Source organism: Pristiophorus japonicus, chromosome 17, assembly GCF_044704955.1.
Source record: "Pristiophorus japonicus isolate sPriJap1 chromosome 17, sPriJap1.hap1, whole genome shotgun sequence".
Taxonomy (NCBI): Eukaryota; Metazoa; Chordata; class Chondrichthyes; family Pristiophoridae; genus Pristiophorus; species Pristiophorus japonicus.
The window spans coordinates 22,333,305-22,349,525 of record NC_091993.1 but is presented as its reverse complement, the minus strand read 5'-3'; the positions used below and the strand labels follow the sequence as shown (position 1 = coordinate 22,349,525).

Here is a 16,221-nt window from a genome sequence, read left to right as displayed (position 1 = left end):
AGCTGGGAATTGAATCCACAACCTTCCGACTCAGAGGTGAGAGTGCTACCCACTGAGGAAGGGCTTACACCTAATTCCTCAATAACTGAGCCGCACTACATTTAAAATTAAATGAAAAACTTGATAAGCAAGCAGCAACCCTTTACAAGCTGCTGCTGCCTAACATTCCACCCTCTATCTGCACCTAATATCGGTCCCTCAGTATTGCTTTCGAGTAATTACAGTATGGGTCAGATATGAACAATTGAGCAAATACTTTGGTTCTGTCTTCACGAACGAAGACACAAATAACCTTCCAGAAATACTAGGGGAACGAGGGTCTAGCGAGAAGGAAGAACTAAAGGAAATCCTTATTAGTCAGCAAATTGTGTTAGGGAAATTGATGGGATTGAAGGCCGATAAATCTCCAGGGCCTGATAGTCAGCATCCCAGAGTACTTAAGGAAGTGGCCCTAGAAATAGTGGATGCATTGGTGGTCATTTTCCAACATTCTACAGACTCTGGATCAGTTCCTATGGACTGAAGGGTAGCTAATGTAACCCCACTTTTTAAAAAAGGAGGGAGAGAGAAAACAGGGAATTATAGACCGGTCAGTCTGACATCAGTAGTGGGGAAAATGTTGGAATTAATTATTAAAGATGTAATAGCAGCGCATTTGGAAAGCAGTGACAGGATCGGTCCAAGTCAGCATGGATTTATGAAAGGGAAATCATGCTTGACAAATCTTCTAGAATTTTTTGAGGATGTAACTAGTAGAGTGGACAAGGGGGAACCAGTGGATGTGGTGTATTTAGACTTTCAAAAGACTTTTGACAAGATCCCACATAAGAGATTAGTGTGCAAAATTAAAACACATGGTATTGGGGATAATGTACTGACGTGGATAGAGAACTGGTTGGCAGACAGGAAGCAGAGAGTAGGAATGAATGGGTCCTTTTCAGAATGGCAGGCAGTGACTAGTGGGGTGCCGCAAGATTCAGTGCTGGGACCCCAGCTATTTACAATATACATTGACGATTTAGATAAAGGAATTAAATGTAATATCTCCAAGTTTGCAGATGACACTAAGCTGGGTGACAGTGTGAGCTGTGAGGAGGATGTTAAGAGGCTGCAGGGTGATTTGGACAGGTAAGGTGAGTGGACAAATATATGGCAGATGTGGTATAATGTGGATAAATGTGAGGTTATCCACTTTGGTGGTAAAAACAGGAGGACTGATTATTATCTGAATGGTGACAGATTGGTAAAAGGGGAGATGCAACGAGACCTGGGTGTCATGGTACATCAGTCATTGAAGGTTGGCATACAGGTGCAGCAGGCAGTGAAGAAAGCAAATTTCATGTTGGCCTTCATAGTGAGAGGATTCGAGTGTAGGAGAAAGGAGGTCTTACTGCAGTTGTACAGGGCCTTGGTATTGTGTACAGTTTTGGTCTCCTAATCTGAGGAAGAACATTTTTGCTATTGAGGGAGTGCAGCGAAGGTTCACCAGACTGATTCCTGGGATGGCAGGACTGACATATGAAGAAAGATTGGATCGAATAGGCTTGTATTCAATGGAATTTAGAAGAATGAGAAGGGATCTCATAGAAACACACAAAATTCTGACAGGATTGGACAGGTTAGATACAGGAAGAATGTTCCCGATGTTGGGGAAGTCCAGAACCAAGGGTCACAGTCTAAGGATAAGGGGTAAGCCATTTAGGACCGAGATGAGGAGAAACTTCTTCACTCAGAGAATTGTGGGCATGTGGAATTCTCTACCACAGAAAGTTGTTGGGGACAGTTTGTCAGATATATTCAAAAGGGAGTTAGATATGGCCCTCACAGCTAAAGGGATCAAGGGGTATGGCGAGAAAGCAGGAATGGGGTACTGAAATGCATGATCAGCCATGATCATATTGAATGGTACTGCAGGCTCGAAGGGCCGAATGGCTTACTCTTGCACCTATTTTCTATGTTTCTATGGCATTGCAGTTATGTAAAAATCCATCTGGTTCACAAATGTTCTTACCCAGTTTGCCCTTTGTGACTCCAGACCCACAGCAATGTGGTTGACTCTTAACTGCCCTCTGAAATGGCCCAGCAAGCCACTCAGTTGTAACAAACCACTACGACAAAATTAGCACTGTGGGGGTACTTTCACCACATGGACTGCAGTGGAGGCGGCTCACCACCATCTTCGCGAGGTCAATTAGGGATGGACAATAACTGCTGGCCTTGCCAGCGACGCCCACAATCCCGTGAATGAATAAAATAAAAAGCTGAATGTAAAACTCCCTGCAATCTGTTCTGAATCAGAAGTCATTGGATAGTGATCAGGAGCAAAGCCGAGCTGAGTTAACCCATTCCTAACCCGTGGGCACTCTAGTAGAGTGTAGCAATCCTGACTGAGATTAGCTAATTGAGCACCGACTAAAGATTGACTTTGAAACGTTTTCTTCAAGCATCTCTTGAGTTTTGATTCTAACCTTGATTGTCAATACTAATTCCCAGATCTCCTCAGGATGTGGGAGATTTAAAAATGAAGAACAAACATTTGGAGAAGAAGGCATGTAATAAAAAGGATTTTGTAGAGCAGTCATTTAAAAGAATTAAAACACTGTAATAAAGTTTGATTTCCTTTGATATCAGCCCACGTACCACAACAAAAGGGAGACTGTGGATTTATAAATAGCTCGCTTACAATCTGCTGTCTTATTTATTTTGTGCTTTTCTGATGAATCAGGTTTTCTGTCCAGGATCTGCAGTTAACGGTGACGTAACAAATAAAATCAATTGCAGGAGAAACCCATCCTGTTTGTTGGCCTGTCTGACACCTCATAGTGTAGCATTTAATACACTTGCCTCAGAGGCGAGAGTGCTACCCACTGAGCCACGGCTGACACTGAGCCAGAAGGTTGCGGGTTCAAAGTCCCACTCCAGAGACTTGAGCGCATAAATCTAGGTTGACGCTCCAGTGCGGTGCTGAGGGAGTGCTGCACTGTCGGAGGTGCCGTCTTTCGGATGAGACGTTAAATCGAGGCTCCATCTGCCCTCTCAGGTGGACGTAAACGATCCCACGGCATTATTTCGAAGAAGGGAAGGAGAGTTATCCCAGGTGTCCTGGCCAATATTTATCCCTCAATCGACATCACTAAAATAGATTATCTGGTATTATCATATTGCTGTTTGCTGTGTGCCTCCATTCGTTGGTTTCCTACATTACAACAGTGGCTACATTTCAAAAAGTACTGCATTGGCTTTAAAGCACTTTTGGACGTCCGGTGTCCTGAAAGGCGCTATAGAAATGCAAGTCTTTCCTTCTTTCCTTTTTTCCTTCTTTTTCTCTTTCTCTTTCTCTCTCTCTCTCTCTCTTTCTCTTTCGCATTCTTTCTACTCTCTCTCTCTCTCTCTCTCTCACAAGCAAACCATTTGGATAACACAAGGGATGCTTCATTACATCACAACTAATGAGAGCAACAGCTTTAGACATTTGAACTTCAGCTCCTCGCCCCCACCTCACCGCTTTCTGTACCAATAATCCTATTTGAATTCCGTTGCTTTCCCTTCCATTTTGGAGCTGGTTGAATTATCTTTGGTCTTTCCATAGCTTGGTTTCGATGAGCCTTGAAAAATAAGCACCCTTTGGACCTAGTGATTAGCATATTTGAACTCCGAACCCAAACTTTGTTTTGGTTGGTCCCACAAATAGGTTCCTCTTCTCGGTTCTGATGCAGGAGCTCGTCCCTTTCAGATGTTGAAAAAGCTCCTGTGCATTTACAGCGTTTTCCATCTTTGTTACAGATTGGCACCATTCACAGTTTTCACTTTTCATATAGCCGTGCAAGAAACCACTTGAGAGCAACGTTTGAGAGCTCAGTTGTCACTGGTGCCCCTGGGCTTCTTTTCCATAACACAATTACCGTGTGATGCATCCATCGTACGGGCAGGCTCTTTTTGGGCTCATATTTAATCTTTAACAATCCCACTCATTTAATATTAGTTAGAGTAAGTGGCTTTGTTGCTGTTTCATTGAGTTTACCTCACAAGACCCAAACAGATAAGAGGGGACATTCAGCATTGAAAGACCTGACCGTCCTTACACATGCCCCATCGAAATATTTAAATGATTAAGTGATTCTAGAGTTTTCACATCCATTCCCAAACCTGGAAATCCACTCCAGGTTTTTACCATGTGTGTGAACCAAAATTCCTGATGGGTAGCACACTCGCCTCTGAGTCAACATGTTGTGGGTTCAAGTCCCACTTCAGGGGGGCTTTAGCACAAAAAAATCTAGGCTGACACTCCAGTGCAGTGCTGAGGGAGCGCTGCACTGTCAGAGGTGCCGTCTTTCAGATGAGACGTTAAACCGTCTGCTCTCTCAGGTGGATGTAAAAGATCCCATGGAACTACTTTGAAGAGGAGCAGGGGAGTTATTCCCGGTATCCTTGACCAATATTTATCCCTCAATCAACATAACAAAAACAGATTATCTGGTCATTATCACATTGCGTTTGTGGGAGCTTGCTGTGTGCAAATTCGCTGCCGTGTTTCCTACATTACAACAGTGACTGCACTCCAAAAGTACTTCATTGGCTGTAAAGCGCTTTATGACATCCGGTGGTCATGAAAAGCGCAATATAAATCCAAATCATTCATTCATTTTCTATGCCATTTTATTATCTTCCTTATATCTATGAAGTCCCCTCTCCGTCGTCTCCTTTCAAGGCCAGAAAGCCCCAATTTTCCCAGTCACTTAGTCCTTTGGATCAACCACACGGAGGAATTAGAATATAAACATACAAATGTTATGAACAGAACAGATTCAAAATCTCCTACTATACCATGGAAACGTTTTAATGTTACCAGCCTGTGCCAGCTCTTTCCAGTTCCCAAGCTGTTCTCACAGTCTGATCTCTGCAGATTTGCTGCTGGCCTCTCCCTGAAGTACTTGGAGCTGAAATCAGTTCATATAAGTAGTGCGTGAGGTGGTCCCAAAATGATGGGTCTCTACAACTGCATAATGACGCCTACTGTGATGCCCTCCATAGTAAAATAGTCTGTCGCCGCTCATTGTTTAGACAACTGATCATTAAAATGTTTTATAACTGTTCCTTCACTCTGTTATCTGTCATGCCGCTATTCAGCCTCTGGTCAAACCAATCCACCAACTTGTAACGCAACTATCACCCCAGCCCATCTTCACAATTCTCATGAAACGGCCTTTAGCAAATTGGCTCTCAAATTTCCTAAATTACAAAAGTGACTACACTTCAAAAAGCACTTCATTGGCTGTAAAGCATTTTGAGATGTCTTGAGTCTTAAATGCAGATCTTTCTTTCTTTCCTTTGTCTCTTTCTCTCTTGCTCTCTCTCTCTTTCTTTCTCTCTTTCTTTCTCTCTTTCTTTCTCTCTTTCTTTCTCTCTTTCTTTCTCTCTCTCCTTTTCTCTCTCTCTCTCTCTCTTTCTCTCTCCCCCTCATTCTCTCAGCCTCCTGATTCCTATCCCCTCAGCCCTTATACACAAGGTTCACTTTTCTGTTTTCTTGATCTCATTAGGCACACCCTCTCAACATCTAAACGGTTTGCGAGCCCCTCACTTCTCGTCTCACACCTGTCCTCTAGGGCCAGGCTCCTCTTTTCCCAGCTTCTTGACTTGCATCTGTCTAATCTCTGGTTCAATTCATTTTGCCTTTCTCCAACACCACCTTCTGGTTCCACCTGGGCTCCTAGTCATTGGCCCTGGTTTTCAGGAGCTGCAAGGCCCGCCCATTTGCCACCGCCGATGGCCACCGAGAGACCGGGCGGTACTTTGCCTGAAAGATTCCTCTTAAAGGGGTGGCAGTACCGCCCGGTGGCAAAATAATGGCTTACGCCGTAATCTAGGCGGCAGCGGGCGGGAGCTCGCAATCTCGGCAGCAAATGATCTTTGCCGCCCAAGTGCCACTGAGGATGGAGTCGGGCCCAGGGAGGGGGAACTCTGAAAAGTAAAAAACATTAATGAAAAAACAGCACCGGAACACGTTCAGGGGACCCCATGCAGGTAAGTCGCTGTGAAAAAAAATGTTTTAAGATGTTCACTAACCTTTTCTTTCATGTCTTCATACCTACCGTCGGGGTTAGAACAGCCTCCACGCAGCAGTCCTTCCTCCTGCTGGTGCCGACTCCCGCAAACTCCCGCCCGCACTTACGCTACTCGACCGCCAGAGGACATCAGCGGGCGGTTCCTGGCGGTGTTCCCCTCCCCCCTCCGCACCCCCCCGCCCCCGCTCCAGCCCAAGTGGAAACTGGGAGAGAGAGGAAAATGGCAGCAATACTAGGCGATAGTGGGCGGTAAGGCCACCAATATCCTGGGCACTCTGCGTCAAAGCTTTGTTCATTCTGTCCTCCTAACTCACAACCATTTCACCCCTCCTATCAAAACAAACAGGCGCCACTGTCTCCCTGAGATGAAGGGGTTGTTTTATGAGGAAAGGTTGAGCAGGTTGGGCCTGTACTCATTGGAGTTTAGAAGAACGAGAGTTGATCTTATTGAAATATATAAGATTCAGCGGGGGCTTGACAGGGTAGATGCAGAGAGGATGTTTCCCCTTATGGAGGAATCTGGAACTAGGGGGCATAGTTTCAGAATAAGGGGCCGTCCATTTAAAACGGAAATGCGGAGGAATTTCTTCTCTGAGTGTCATGAATCTGTGGAATTGTCTACCCCAGAGAGCTGTGGGGGCTGGGTCATTGAATATATTTAAGGCATTGATAGACAGACAGGGTAGTCAAGGGCTATGGGGAGCAAGCAGGGAGTGGACTTGAGTCCATGATCAGATCAGCCATGATCTTATTGAATGGCGGAGCAGGCTCAAGGGCCAAATGGCCGATTCCTGCTCCTATTTCTTATGTTCTTATGTTCACCAAATTTGCCTACCCGTGGTCATTCACGTTCGATAATTGACCATACAACTTGTATCTCCCCATCTCCCAGACCTCTGATTCATTTTTCTCTACTTCCTGATTGTTGGAGTTTGGGATTAATGGAAAGCCAATCATATCTCCACTGCCCAGAACCGCACCCCCATTCCCGTCATTATGCTGATAGTCCCAGACCCTGGCACCAAGTCTCCAAATTTTCGACCTGTCTTTCTTGATGATCTCTTGGAAGTTCTCCTTGCTGACTGGATCATGCTCGGCTACGATGCCACCTGCAGTGGAATAGTATGCTGGCATCAACATGTCCAGGGCTCAGATGCAGAATGGCCACTCGGGTGAGATTACCAGAGGCTGGCAAATGCCTGTGAAACCACACCCTCGTATAAATCAACATCATCAGGAGAGGAAAGGAGAACATTAGGAGAATGGTCAGTGCTTGTTTTAGGGGATAAGGTGGTGGGGAGGTTGATTCCCTGCGGATTATGGGGGTGAATCATGGGCGGTAGTGGAAATTGACCGATAGTGAATGGGTCCAAGACAAAGATCACCCCCTATGTGTCTGATCCCTGATAGTTTAGCCTTATACCACTGGATCACAAGGATGAATTTCTTCTCTGAGGGTTGTAAATCTGTGGAATTCGCTGCCTCAGAGAGCTGTGGAAGCTGGGTCATTGAATACATTGAATACGGCTAAAGGGATCAGCGGGTATGGAGAGAAGGCAGGAGTGGGGTACTGAAGTTGCATGATCAGCCATGATCATATTGTTTCTATGTTTCTATAGACAGTTTCTTAACCGATAAGAGAATAAGGGGTTATGGGGAGCGGGCAGGGAAGTGGACCTGAGTCATGATCGAATCAGCTATGATCGTATTAAATGGCAGAGCAGACTCGAGGGGCTGTATGGCTTACTCCTGCTCCTATTTCTTATGTTCTTATTCCCAGGTAGCCTCGTATAGAGGAGATTTCCCAGGCAGTGCTGTACCGCCTAATCCTCAATCATTGAATGGGGATGGGGGAGGTATGTGGCCTCAAAGTTGAACTGCATCCAAAACATGAGGCCCAGATTCAGCTTCGTGACGGTTCAAGTTTTGTGTTTTTGAATTGTAAATTCCACAGCAGGTTTGCAGTGCCAAATGGTGATTTATTGATAAGTAGCTAACACAATGAGAGCAGGCTCAATAACTCACCAGGTCATCAGGCTCATTAGTTACACGGGGCAAATTCACTCGATGGCTGTTGTTTCTCCACCTCCACCAACCATCGAGCCCACTACTTTCTGCCCACTAATGGGCCAGAGGGAATATTTGATTGACAAGGATCGTTCCCATCTCAAAAATGTGGAGGGATTTCACATGAAATATTCGGGAGAAGTCGTGCACCAAAGCCAAATGTCTAATTGGACACTCGCTGGTATTAATGACAGCAGCAGTGGTACAGACTGATGATGAGCTGGAGCCCTGCTTTCGTGAATTCTCGCTCTATGCTTCACGGGTTCGGAACATTACACGTCAACATGAGTGATGTCTTCCAGCAAGAGATTTCAGCTCAAAGCAAAAAGAAAATTCACCTCCAGGCTCAACTGACACAGAAAAAGCAATCACAATTTTAACATTTCTTGTCCTTGAACCTTCTTCCATGCCCATCTTCTTCCATCCCCGCCCCTCCACCCCACTCTGCCCTCGTAGTCCTTCTTTCTTCATACCCTTCCTTTTGTTCTCCTCCTTTCCCTCATTAGCTTTCTGCCACCCTCTTTCTTTTAACACCTCTTTTCTGTCCTCCCTTAATCAGAACTTACAACCCAGTGACTTCTTTTTGCCGCCTGTCTCCGAGATGCAACCGGTTCTTCTCGATAATTTGCAGTCGTTCAATGTTCTATTTCAAAGATTAAAAAGCTGAAATGCTAAGTAAGTGCTTTCTAATGGGCACTAAATCTGCTGGCTGCGATTCTTCCGAGCTTATAATTATCATGAATTATTGCACTTTCTCCTCTGCTTGCTGCTCACAAACAATGAATACTGTTGTGAAACTAACAAAGAATTTAGTTTTAAGTTCTTTCAATTGGATGAGGTGGGTGGCAGGAGATGGTGGGAGGGGGCAGAGGAAGAACGCTTTAAATAAAATCTTAGTGAAGATTCTAGGCTGCTTGATTCAGTGTTCAATGATAGTGGTTGTTGGGACACTGCCTCCTCCCTGTACTCTGAAGTCCATCCTGTCCTGGTGGTTTCCCCCTCCCTGTGTCTCAGCACACTCCACCTCCAGCCTCTGATCTCCAGCCCAGTGACAGCTGTCAGCCCCTGGACCGTAGTCTGAGATCGACAGAGGCGGATCCACAAATTTGGTCATTTCCCAGCACAAGGGAGATACCCATGAGCTGGCAGGAGGAGCTGTGGATCAGCTCTCGAGCTCTCCCCATTCCGTGGCTACTGATTTAGGCTTGTGGAGAAGTCTGCTGCAGCTCCCTTTCTGCTTCGCTCAAGGATCCTGTCTGTCAGGGCAAGGATAATCTACCAAGGCAACAACAATCGGACCAGCAAAGGAAAACACACACACACAAAAAAAGAAGGAAAGAACGAAGGAACAAACGAGAAAAGAAACACCAGGATCCAAGATTTAAAACGAAGTTAGTTTCTCTGCAAGGTGTATGGTACTTTTCACATTTCAGAACAACTGCACTGAATTGTACAAGGTAATTGGCATTTTGAGAGCAAGTGAGAGAGAGAGAGAGAGAAAGAGAAAAAAAGCAAGTTTATGTTTAGTGAACTGCACTGGCTTTTTGGCTGCTGCACTGACTATTGAAACTGCTTCTGTTTCAGATGTAGAGGGAAAAAAAGGTAGCAAAGAGAAAAGCCATGTAGTCTGCTCTCCGTGATGGTGAAATATTATACAGCGTGTTGTAAAGAAAACCAGGCTTCATTATTCTTGTATTGCAGCAGAAAATTGAGGTGCTGTTTGGCAGTCGGTGTCTAACTTTAGCCTATTTGAAGTGCTGCAGCAGGGCAATGGATAAAGTAATTCAATGGTTCTGCGGGGTGGGGGTAGGGGCGCTATTTCTTTTAAGATGTATTATTTTAATATTCCAAATGCTGCAGAGAAAAAGAGGGGATATCATCTGAATAGCTTGATAATGTTGGCTGCTGAGTGGAACTTGACGATCCAGTGTAAATGATGAAGGCATAGTCGAGGCAGTGTTTGCTGTGGTGTGCTCTTGGGAGGAACTTGAAAGTCTGCCCTTAGACAGATGTTCAAATATTGCAGGATGAAATCAGTACAGCGTGTGGCTGTTTGATATACCAATGTATAATTTTAGCTTGGGATGTTGAATTTGTCTGAATGAACCTTTAAACAAAAATAGAAATGTAAGAAACATTGATTATTTTGAAAGTACCACCAGAAAATGAATGTACATTATAAAATATCCCTACCTTTGACATCTAATTATTATTAATAATTTATTATACATTTTTAAAAAAATGTTTTCACTATGTTAGGATTCCTTTCTCATTTTAAAGGCACTATAGAGAGGGGTAAAGTATGAATTGCTCAGTGCTTCAGCTGATTCACGATCCCCTGGCTCTCCCTAAGACTATTACCCATTTCTCCCCCACCCCCCCTTCCCCACAGCAGTTAGCATGGAGCAGTTCAGCCACCAGATGACGCCAGGCTTCCCTCTATAAACAGACTGGCTTCTATGTATCATCGACAAGTCTCGTAGCAAGTAACAAAAGCAGTTTTCATGTGAGCTTTGGACCACATACAGTGAGAGTCCTCTCCGCAAGGACTGAGTGCAGAAGTCAGGAAAACTAATGTCAAGTGAAAGAGGACTGTTTTTTTTTAAATATAGCCAACCCTGCGTCCAATGCAGAAACGAAAACCTTAAGTTTACTTTCTTTTTTAAATCAGTTGTTCCTTTTTTTTTACACAACCCCTCGCCTCACAGTCTGTGATTCTTTCCAAGCTGACACTGACCCACCTAAAGGAAAGTTTTGTTGGGTGGATGAATAGTCAGATAGAATAGTTGTGAATGTAGCCCATGCTAGAGCAAGGGGCAGTCACAGTTAAGCTACGGCAACTACCGCACTTTTACATCAACTGTTGAGTGTAATGGAATAAAATCATAGAAATTTGCAGCACCGAAGGAGATCACTCAGCCCATCGTGTCCGTGCTGACCGACAAAGAGCTATCTAGCCTAATCCCACTTACCAGCTTTCAGCAAGGGCCACTGGATAGTCAGCGAGAGCGCCCCTCGGCCAATTTTACCCTCCGTAGCTCAAGGGTGCTGAGAATCATTTAACACCTCTATGGTACTCTGGCTGAGAACAATGAACTCAACACAGACCGAGGACCTCGCTGCTCAGTATGGCTCGGGAGCATAGGAACAGGAGGAGGCCATTCAGCCCCTCGAGCCTGTTCTGTCATTCAATGAGATCATGGTTGATCTGTGACCTAACTCCATATACATGGCTTTGCTCCATATCACTTAATACCTTTGATTAACAAAAATCTATCAATCTCCGATTTCAAATTAACAATTGACCTAGCATCAGTTGCCATTTGTGGAAGAGAGTTCCAAAGTTCTGCCACGCTTTTCATGTCGAAGTGTTTCCTAATTTCACTCCTGTAAGGTCTGGCTCTAATTATTAGACTGTGCCCCCCTTGTCCAACCAGCAGAAATCATTTCTCAATAGCCACATTATCAGTTCCCCTTATTATCCTGAAAACTTCAATCAAATCACCCCTCAACTTTCTAAATTCGAGGGAATACAACCCTAGTTTGTTTAATCTCGACTTGTAATTTAACCCTTGGAGTCCGGGTATTATTCTGGTAAACCTACACTGCACTCCCTCCAAGGCCAATATATCCTCCCTGGTGTGGAGCCCAGAACTACTCACAGTGCTCCAGGTGTGGTCTAACCAGGGCTTTGTACAGCTGCAGCATAACTTCTACGCCCCCACCCCCATATTCTAGTCCTCTATATATAAAGGCCAGCATTCCATTAGCCTTTTTGATTACCTGTCCATGACATTTTAATGATTGATGCACATTGACCTCAGCTGAACCATTGAGCGAGCTGTAAGTTGGTGTTTCTATTTAAAGGTCTCCGAAGGAATATGTCCGGCATAAAGTGCAATGATTCTTTCAATAATTAAACTAATCAGAACTGTATTGCTTACATTTTCTTTTCTAAGGTGTCTTTGTTTCTTACCAAGCTTGGATCCTGATCAGCACCAGGTTCTCTTGTTTTAGAAGCAATCTTGTGGGCCAATTGTGGATCCTATTAAATTGTTTTTAATTACATTGTGCAGTGGTACATTTATAGATCTGGGGTTTAATTCCCTCTGGTAACCCATTGCTGAGTATATTTGCTGCAACAGTATAAAAACTACTTTAAAACAGGCCAAAAAATGTTTTATTTGTGCATGTTAACCTTTGTATTTTAATTGTATTTGATTGGTGCCATTGCCAGAACTCTTTATTTGCTTCAATGTGTCCTTGGTGCAGCATTTGTTTAATTGTTCATTAGCTGTTCAGTGTTGATCCTATTTATTTAACCATCTTTGCAATTAAAAAGGCAAAATTCCTCCCCCCCACAACTACATTTTAGCCAACTTTGGGGACATTTCATATGACGTCACGCCACATGTCACGTCACAACCTCCCACCAAATTGGCATGAGGGCAGTACGACCAATATTGGCCAAGAGAATAAATATAGATTTAAAGTCTTTTTAACCAGATGCGTTATGTAAATATGGTGAACATCGAGGGTGGGGGAGGGGGGGCTGGTGGTCTAGGCAAGATAAACCGCCATGTTATACAAGTAGTCTACATAAACCACCAGTGCTGAGTCAGGAAGCTGTTCTCATTGCCAAATGAGAAATAGTTTGATTATTGATCAATTATATTCAATAGAAATTTACTTAATCACCTGAAGACCAAGCCAACTGGTCTGGGAATGGTATATAACTGATTTGGCGGTTCAGATTTTACTTCACAGATGGCGGTTGTAAGCACAACTTTCATGACTGCACCTACGCCAATGCACATTACTGCTCTTTGAGTCATCTGTTGGAATCTTTTGAGTCCACTTTAGCTGATGATTTTTGTGATATATTCTTTACGACATCACTAAGCACACTACACACAAAATGGCTCGACAGAAAACTTGTCATCATGTGACTTGTCGCATGACCCTTTTATTGTATTTACATCAGTAGGTGCATTAGCACAGTAGTCCACTAGGTGGAGCAGTAGTCCATTAGGGCAAGCTCTATATTACAATGTTGATGTGAAAGGTGGAGCTGGGTCATTACTGTAGTGCAAGGTTGGCAGTCCACCAGGATTGTCCCTCCAGGAGGCTCTGGGAATTAAAGATTCATCTCCTGGACACTTCTGTGGACATTAAAAAAATTGGCGGTTCTTCAATTTTTGGAACACTTTTGTTTGAGGTTTAAAAATATTGGAGGCAGAGTAACAAGCCACTTAACTTGACCAGGCATGACATGATGTGATGAAGTCTCCAGGGATACATCAAACCAGAGTTGCCAACCCTACTGTGTTGGGCACTGACATCACACTGTACACAAAACATCTTTACAGGAGTTTAATGTGGAGAGGATACAGCGTGAGAAAGGAGCAGTGCATTATCGAAAATAGACCGAGTGCTGTTTGGCCACAACAACAACTTACATTTATACAGCGCCCTTAATGCAGTAAAACGTCACAAGGCGCATCACCGGAGCGTAATCAAACAACATTTGACACCGAGCCACATAAGGAGATTTTCGGACAGGTGGCCAAAAGCTCGGTCAAAGAGAGAGGTTTTAAGGAATGTCTTAAAGGAGGAGAGAGAACTGGAGAGGTGGAGAGGTTTAGCGAGGGGATTCCAGAGCTTACAACGTAGGCAGCCGAAGGCACGTCCACCAATGTGAATGTGTTGCCCGTGTCATTGTGGATTACTTTTTCGTGGTAATGTTGCCTTCCTGCTATTGTCCCTACTTATCCCTCAATCAACATAACAAAAAAAACAGATGATCTGGTCATTATCACGTTGCTGTTTGTGGAAGCTTGCTGTGTGCAAATTGGCTGCTGTGTTTCCCACATTACTAAAGTGACTACATTCCAAAAGTACTTCATTGGCTGTGAAGCGCCTGGTGGTTGTGAAAGGTGCTATATAAATGCAAGTCTTTCTTTCACTCCAAGGTGGCAATGCATCCCTTTCTTCAATGTTGGCATAACTTACTATTTTCTCCCCTCTCCTTTCCTGATGGGTCTGACTCTTGCTGGGTTATGATTCCACAGGTATAGACCACACTCGCCCAAGTGATCAATCTTCGCGTGCGAGCCTAGACCGAGAGAGTTGACAGGGAAGTAAACCATGGAAGGCATCACAGCCGAGCTCGATCCTGTCCTCACGCAACATCCGCTTCCAGCAGGGGTGTCCCTAGGTACTGATCAGGTGCAGGTGTCCTGCGTGACTTGTTTCCCCTCCCCACCAACCCCCCAGCTCACAGCACAACAGCCAACTGCAACAACAACAACCTGCATTTATATAGCCTTTAACGTAGTAAGACATCCCGAGGCACTCCACAGCCCTATTCCAGTTAAGATCAGTTCACTCAACACACACACTGTGAATCACAACTGGGACATTCAAGACCTTTGCGGTTCAGTAGCGCACCAGACGATGCAGTAACTGTGAGGGCTAATTGATCTTGCGGGATTGGGTGTATAACCTAAAAAACCTACACGGAGCAGGCTCGAGGGGCTAGATGGCCTACTCCTGTTCCTAATTCTTATGTTTTTCTGAAAGGTGATTTAATTTTTGCATTCTAAGAATTGAAATGGCCCTGTGAACTCAGAAACTACTGACAAAAACCCCAAGCTCCTTCGCACAATCTGTGGCCAGGGTTTGACAGTGGAGCGTTAGAGGCTGAAATACGACTTGGGCGGGGACGCACAAACCCACGCGGCACTGTATCTGCCGCCAGTTTAAACGCCCCGCCCGATATTCAGGGAAGGTGGGGCATACAAACTGGCGGCAGATGCGATGCTGTCAGTTTTGCACCCTCGCCCAAGGCGAATTTCACCCCTTTAGCATTTTACAGCAGAGTCACAGAACAAACTGGTCCCAGAAATGCATTGGATGAGGCAAGACATAAGACCCACCACGGGAATGGTACCGTTGAATTCCATAGAATGTAGTCATGTATGGTCAGGGATTTGGGCTGTCAGTAAACGATTAACATCTATTTTTATTCCCCAAGTGGTAGATTTTCTCATATTCCTAAAACTAAGGGAAGACCATCATTGACTGTAATTCCATAACCAATAAACCTTGGTTAGACCACATGGAGTACTGCGTACAGTTCTGGTCGCCATATTATAAAAAGGATATAGAGGCATTGGAGAGGGTGCATAAAAGATTTATAAAGATGATACCAGAAATGCGAGGGTATACATATTAGGAAAGGGTGAACAGGCTGGATCTCTTTTCTCTTGAAAAGAGAAGGCTGAGGAATGACCTGAAAGAGATCTTTAAAATTATGAAAGTTTTTGATAGAGCAGATACAGAGAGAATGTTTCCACTTGTGGGGATGAGCAAAATTAAAGGCCATCGATATAAAATAATTACCAAGAAATCCAATAGGGAATTCAGAAGAAACTTCTTTACCCAGAGAGTGGTGAGAATGTGGAACTCGCTACCGCAGGGAGTGGTTAAAGCGAACAGTATCGATGCATTTAAGGCGAGGTTGGATAAGTATATGAGGGAGAAGGGAATAGAGGGTTATGTTGATAGATTTAGATGAGGAAAGACGGGAGGAGGCTCGAGTGGAGCATAAACACCGACATTGACTGGTTGGGCCGAATGGCCTGTTTCTGTGCTGTATACCCGATGTAAAGATCCCCACGACATTTGCCATATCATCTTCTAAATTATTCTTTAGCTGTATTTCAAAACCGGAGAATTTCTTACCTCCCCCAGTCTTCCCTTCCACCTACAAACTTTTCAAACTCAATCTTGATCTTGATGTCACCTAATCAATACTCTTTGATGTACATTGCTTTCTCTCCTACTCTTTTCAACCTCTGTGGTGTCCTGCACTGCAGTCATTGGCCATTCATCCAGGTATTCAATTAGATAAAGGAACTAATCCTGTGACCAATCAATATTGTGTGAGGTCATTTATAAAATCAAGTTAATTCAATAAAAGTCACCAACACATCAGTAAGAGGGCCACACAGATATCCACTGTACCTCCTTGCCAGTATTTGTATGTGACATTAAAAGGGTAGTATCACAGTTAATGTTTGACATCAGG

The 16,221-nt window shown here is 44.1% G+C and overlaps 1 protein-coding gene across 2 annotated transcripts in view; it reads left to right on the top strand.

The window, feature by feature from the left end:
- The first annotated feature begins 9,255 nt into the window (after positions 1 to 9,255).
- The window catches only part of acana (aggrecan a), a 96,684-nt gene continuing 89,718 nt past the window's right edge, over positions 9,256 to 16,221 (top strand). For both annotated transcript variants that reach the window (XM_070858475.1, XM_070858474.1), the window contains exon 1: positions 9,256 to 9,586. The gene's annotated coding sequence lies outside the window, so the exon portion shown is untranslated. The remainder of the gene's footprint in view (positions 9,587 to 16,221) is intronic.